Here is a 6,000-nt window from a genome sequence, read left to right as displayed (position 1 = left end):
CTGTACTAGTTGGTATTAGAGGGAGAAAAGGGATGAAATGACCTTTAAATGGAACAGTCTGAAGAAGCACCATGTAGGCTTATCTATAGTTGCTATAAAAGTGCACATGTGTATTGCTTCTTTTTTCTCTTCTTTTTTGATATATTAATGTTTTAGGCATAATTATAGAACAGTATTTATAAAAATGTCCTAGTAAGGGTTTATCCTGGAAAAAGCTGATTGATTGCCACTGCATCAACCTGAAATGTTTCAACACTTTGTCTGTCAGGTCCAAATCCAGATTTTTTTCACAACCCCTCAACATTTTTTGCATTCATTGCTGGCTTGGTAGTTTTCAGTGCAGTATTTGGGGGTGTTTAAACTCAGAATATTAGTTAGAGAAAATCTGCTTCCTCTCAGATATTTGGGAAAAATTACATATCATATTAAAGTGAAATTGTAGGGGTGGAGAAGTGTTAGTTTTTTTAAGCTATGAGGAACATATTTCCCTGTCTTAACCATGTAGAATGTACAGTCATTGATTTGTCTTCAGTTTAGCAGCCTGTACTCTGCTGCAAAGATGCCATGACACCAGCATACGGTGGATGAAAGCGATGTTACTTCTTTGGAGGTTTGCAGCAGAGTAGAAATTGTGCCCTCTGTTGGTGTTTCTACACAGTAAAGATTTTTCCTCCATAAACTGCTAACGTAGCCAAAACATTTTTATATATTTAGCTTGTCATCACAGGACAATTTACTTTTCACTCATAGTTTGTTGACATTTACACTTGCTTACTTTCGCCTTTGGAGATATATCTTGGGAAGATTGATGTATACTAGAGTGCATCAGCGGCAGGGCAGTGATGGAGGGGCTGCAGTTGTTATGGAAACGCCGGGGGTGGAGCGTCGTGAAGTGAGACCAGTTTGTTTTGTTATTGAAGGTCACGTGGGAGGTTGAAGCTCCGCCCACCATCCCCCGTTACCACCGATTCAACCGTCTCGAGCTCCTGCCCCGGTCAGTTACTACAAAATGGCTGCAGAGGCTCCGCCGCCGACGAGAACCTACTGAACGCTTCATGGTAGGATTTATTTACCGTTTTGAGCGTTAAAGCACGAAAGATAAGTTTCTAGTTGCTTTCCGTTTGCGCAAATATGCGGACCTTTGACTGTAAACACGGCAGCCAGACTCGGGATGAAAATATTTTTTTAGCTCAGCCCACTTTGACATCAATGTTTCGCCATGGGTGCTCGGTTTTTATCGCAGTTGTCGGTGGCACAGAGGTCCTTTTGGTTAGCAAACGGCTTAGCATGTAGGCTTTCTTAATGTTGGTGTCAACATAAGTTGGACTGGTTGACCTTTTAAGCGTCGCAGTTTGGATAATTCAAGGGCGCCTTGTGTTGTTGCTGTCGTATTTGCAGCTCGGCAGACATTGGAGGGACGCTTGCCGCTGCGCTGCCTTGCAGGAGACCTGACATGGATATTATTGCCGCTCATTCGCACAAAATATGCTTTGTGCCACGGATACGACTAACATGCATCACCTGATTTTCTTTAAACACATTAGCAAGCCGAGTTTACCCACAGAGCTCAACCCCACATACGGCTGTCTTCTCAGTTTCATTTTCAAAGAATATTTTTGCCTGTGCATCCTTCTGCACTTTGTGATTTGATGTCTATTCCCTTCGCTTTAAAATATCTTGCAAGTGCACACTACTGATGTAAACATATCCCATCGTCTTTACGTTAATGCAGTCCTAGTGATTGCAGCCAGTCTACTTAATATTGTATCAATCTTAAATCCAACTTGTCAGTTCTTTGTTTGCTGAGTCTGAGCATTAGAGAGCCGTGTAATCCCAGAGATATGATGCCACCATTCCCCACAGTCCGGCTTGTTCTGCAGCTTGACATCATGCAGGGACACACACTCCTCTAGTGAGAGCGGTGTGTGCAGACTGGGGATGCCAGTAGCCTGATGCACGCAGAAGGCAGGCTGACACAAGCTTTTATCCCTGCTGCTTCTACAAATGTGTCGTGGTTCCTGCTTTGGATCTGGAAATGGTGGCGATTTTTTTTAAAAAAAAGGGGGTCGTTGGGGTCTTTTCTGTCCTTACTGGGATAGGGGCCCCCAGTCAACACCCAAGCCTCTGAAAGAGGCAGTGTGTGTATTCACAGAGGGGCACCAAAGGGGACTTGATAACAAAACCAGGCAGCTAAATGCTGTGATTACTATACGGCTTAGGTCATAGCTTACCTTTTAGTTCAGAACCCTCGATGGCTTTTTGCTTTGTGCTGGACTGGAGGGCTGAGAGGCATTTTGCCAGGTTGTGTCATTTGGTTTGGCAGATTCTTCAGATGCTAAGCTGGAGCCTTGAGTGGAAATGATGAGCTTGCATTCTATAAAAAGCTACTTATTGGTGGCAGATGCTAAATCTTTTGTTTAATTTGTTTAATTCTATTGAATTTTTTGTTGAATTACTACTTCCATACATCTGAGATTGTTTTTTTTTTTTTCTTTTTCTTGCAAGGTAGTACATCTATCATTTTCAGTATTAATTCTGATTTGTTGCATTTACATTTCAGACTCTACAGGCAAATGACCGCTTATGCATGCTGAATATTGGATTTAATTATGAAGACAAATGTTGAAAAATTGGGAGAGTCACCTTATTGGTTTTTAATAAAAACATTTGTATTAGTTCTTTGATTTGTTGGAGCAATAAATTGTCATCTGGACCTGTGGATGTGTTCCCATTGCTTCTGCGGAAAACATCTGGCACTTGTATTTGAGATGGAGCTTTTGGACTGTGTCCATTCAAGTTATTTTAGTGCCTTTTCATACTGCCAGCAGTGCAGCATAAGTTTTTCTTTTCCTTGCCATTAGGCCGGGTCAGAAAGCATTAACATGACCACACTGAGAATAGCTTCAAGTAGTTTACACAGTGCAATCCTCTTTGCAGAGCACAAGGACTTTACCTCTGCTTACCCTGCAGTTTTTAAACCTTCACGCCAATTAAAGGTACGAGTGACATGTTGGCGCTTTTTCTTACAGTGGGCGAGGTTTTGAATTTAAAAAAACCTGTTGAGCTCTGTGGCATATCAGAAAGTTTATAAAGCTGTATTGTCCCAAAGTGCAGAAGAGAAGAGGGCACTAAGCATTTTGCCTCAGCTGTAGTGGCTGTTGCGGTTGTTGCTAGCAAGCCTTCTCCCAAGTGCTTGCCGTTCTCTTGTTTGGCTTACAGCGAAGGCATTCCTGGCTCTGTGCCCGGCGACTGTCGTCTATCACCCCCTCCCGTACCCCCCTCCCCCATCTCTCACATTCACACAAAACCACCCTCATCATTTGTAGAACCTTTATCTTTATTGTTCCAGTTTGGGGCATCAAGGTATTTACACGTGTGGCTTTTATTTTTTACATGTTGACACTACTTCCTCTCTATCTCCACTTCATTTTTAACCTGTTCATATCAGACTGTACTTGATCTTTCAGTCTTTTTTTTCCTGCCTTCCTTTTGTCAGCACTGTGAACATCTGCTTTAAAGGGGGACATAATCCTGTTGTTCTAATGGAGAAGTGTAATTCTTATAACAAAGCTGAGCTCTTTGGGCTGTGTGCTTCAAATTTACATGAGATGTTCTTTCCCTCTGTGAGTAAATATCAAGTCAGAACTGCAGAATATTCTACCCCTTCGGGTGATTTTTATTCTTTTTTTCCCCCCAGAAGTGTTTCATAAATATAACATGTTAAATGATAGTTAAAATAATAGTTGGTAATCAAAGTTATTTCTTACTTTTTATATTAAAAAAAAAAAAGAACATAATTCTATTCACATGGTCCTGATATATCAGAAGTGCTGTGGCATCCAAGTGAGCAGGAGGTATCAGAGTTGCATCCTTTCCCAGTCATTCAGCAGTCTTGAGTCCAAGACATGCTTATTTGTCAAAGCCAGGCACATGTTTGGAAATAAAATGGCATCTTTCATTGAGAAACACACTCTGTCCAGCTCAGGGACTGAATGTCACTGAAACTGAAATCATTTTGACGCTTTGCTCGGCACTCACTCTCTCTGTCCGGGTTACAGGGTGACAGAGGCTCACATTAACTGGAGCATCTCTCTCATCCTCTGATTCTACACGACACAAACCCCACTGATGCCTTGGAAAGGAGCAGCACCAGCTATATTTAGCATGGCAGCTGTACCAACGGGATCCATATCAGCCTGCTAGAGATTAATAAAAAAAAAAAGAAAGAACAACAAAAATGATAAGAAGAAAGTGTTTTTTGTTATGAGTAGTAGCTCTCACCCACAACCATAATAATTGACTTCACAGCTCTATTTGGTATTGCTCTTTTAAAACATCAGACCTCAACTGATGACAGCAGCGATTAGAAGTTGATAGTACTAATATTTACTAATAATTTTCTATTTTTTCTCAGAAAATAAAGGTTTATTGAAGAGGCAGCACTCTCAGTTCAGCTAATTTGAGTAAATAATTAGTGAAAAGTTCTTTTTTTTTTTTTTTTTTTTTTATTTTTAGGGATGCTCTGCTGTTGAATATTTGGCAAATGACTTAAATATTAGAGCTACAAGCAAAGATAATACCATCCATAGTAATTGATAATATCTGAGGTTTTTCAGGCCTTAACAATTACCTCATTGCTGCCTAGATTTAAAAACTGAAATTTACAGGTCATTCTAGATGTCTACGTCTCTAGATTCAGTAGTTTGTTTGGGCTTCATAAATAAATACAGCCAAGTTTAATTTGCATAACAGTAGAAATGCATATCATGTTTTCTAATATTCTCCCCCAATATGTATCAAGTATACAGAGAACAGAATCTGTCCCAGTCCAGAATCTTGTGGAGCACCATACTTAACTCTGTTAGGTGTATAAGACACACCACTAACATGCAGGGATGCATCTAAATGTTACAGGATAGTAGTTCTCAAGTACTTGACAATGGGCACCCCTGTTTAGGACAACCGTTCCAAAGATTTTAGTGTGAAAAATAAGGTTGAATATAGACCTGTATATAGGACTGTGCAGTTATAACATAATTTACAATAAACATGGCATTTAGGATATGAAGTTGATATCATTAGCACACGATTAACAACACATGTATAGCCAGTTGAAGGTTCTGACACACCTACATATTCATTTTGAATATTATGCTAATAGCTGTGTGGTTAACTCTCAAGCATTAGGTGGTGATGTTGCACCTTAAGTTAGTAAAAAAATATAGAGGTAAAAAAAACAAACACAGTTTGTGGACATAAAATTGCAATTTATTGGAGTGATAAGTTGTCAACCTTGTGCCCTCACACATCAGCTGTCTCCTGCTTCCTGCAGGTTATGCTTCGCCCGCTTCAGCTGGCATTGCGTTAAAGGCGGTTCACTGTAAAAATGTAATATAACAGTTTATACATATAGTTTACCTGCAAAAGGCTTCTTGACTGTAAAAACACCTGACATCTCCTGATCTCTTCCACTTTCCTTACCCACTTTATCCTGAAAGAGGCAAAGAGAAAAAGAGTCAGGGTACACCCTAGACAGGTAAACTGTGCCTGACATAAGCACTTGGATGAAAAAATGTATCCAAATGTGCCTTTTTACTTCTGAAAGTCTCTATACAAATGCTAATTTTTGCCACATATTCAGTTCAGGCACACACAATGCCTTCACAAATGTGTTTGACATTTACAACACAGGGCACGAACAGGGCAGGCAAAAAGCAGAATAAGGGCATAGTTTTTGCAGTCTTGTAAACGCTCTTGAACCCAAGCTCTAATGATGTCACCCAGCCACTTAAATGATAGATCAGATGGGTGCTTCAGCATGGATCACTCTACCAAGTTTAGCTTTCATCAGTTTTACTAGTTCCAGGATTGGACAAAACTGATTTCACCGCTGCGCTTAAGGGCGCTGTCTGTCTCCACCTGGCTGCTTACCAGGACTTCTGGGAGCGCTTGTTGCCAGGCAATAGCACATGTCGCCGTTGCCTGCAGCAGCAAAGTCTT

General features: G+C 40.5%; 1 protein-coding gene across 2 annotated transcripts in view; it reads left to right on the top strand.

Moving 5' to 3' along the window:
• Positions 1-932: 932 nt before the first annotated feature.
• The window catches only part of LOC121650513 (trinucleotide repeat-containing gene 6C protein-like), a 45,686-nt gene continuing 40,618 nt past the window's right edge, over positions 933-6,000 (top strand). Inside the window, exon 1 of one of the 2 annotated variants that reach the window (XM_042002071.1) lies at positions 933-1,058. The gene's annotated coding sequence lies outside the window, so the exon portion shown is untranslated. The remainder of the gene's footprint in view (positions 1,059-6,000) is intronic. The other variant, XM_042002077.1, reaches the window with a different exon arrangement.

This window comes from Melanotaenia boesemani, chromosome 2, assembly GCF_017639745.1.
Source record: "Melanotaenia boesemani isolate fMelBoe1 chromosome 2, fMelBoe1.pri, whole genome shotgun sequence".
Lineage (NCBI taxonomy): Eukaryota > Metazoa > Chordata > Actinopteri > Atheriniformes > Melanotaeniidae > Melanotaenia > Melanotaenia boesemani.
The sequence above is the reverse complement of the archived record's forward strand: the minus strand, read 5'-3'. Positions and strand labels throughout refer to the sequence as shown.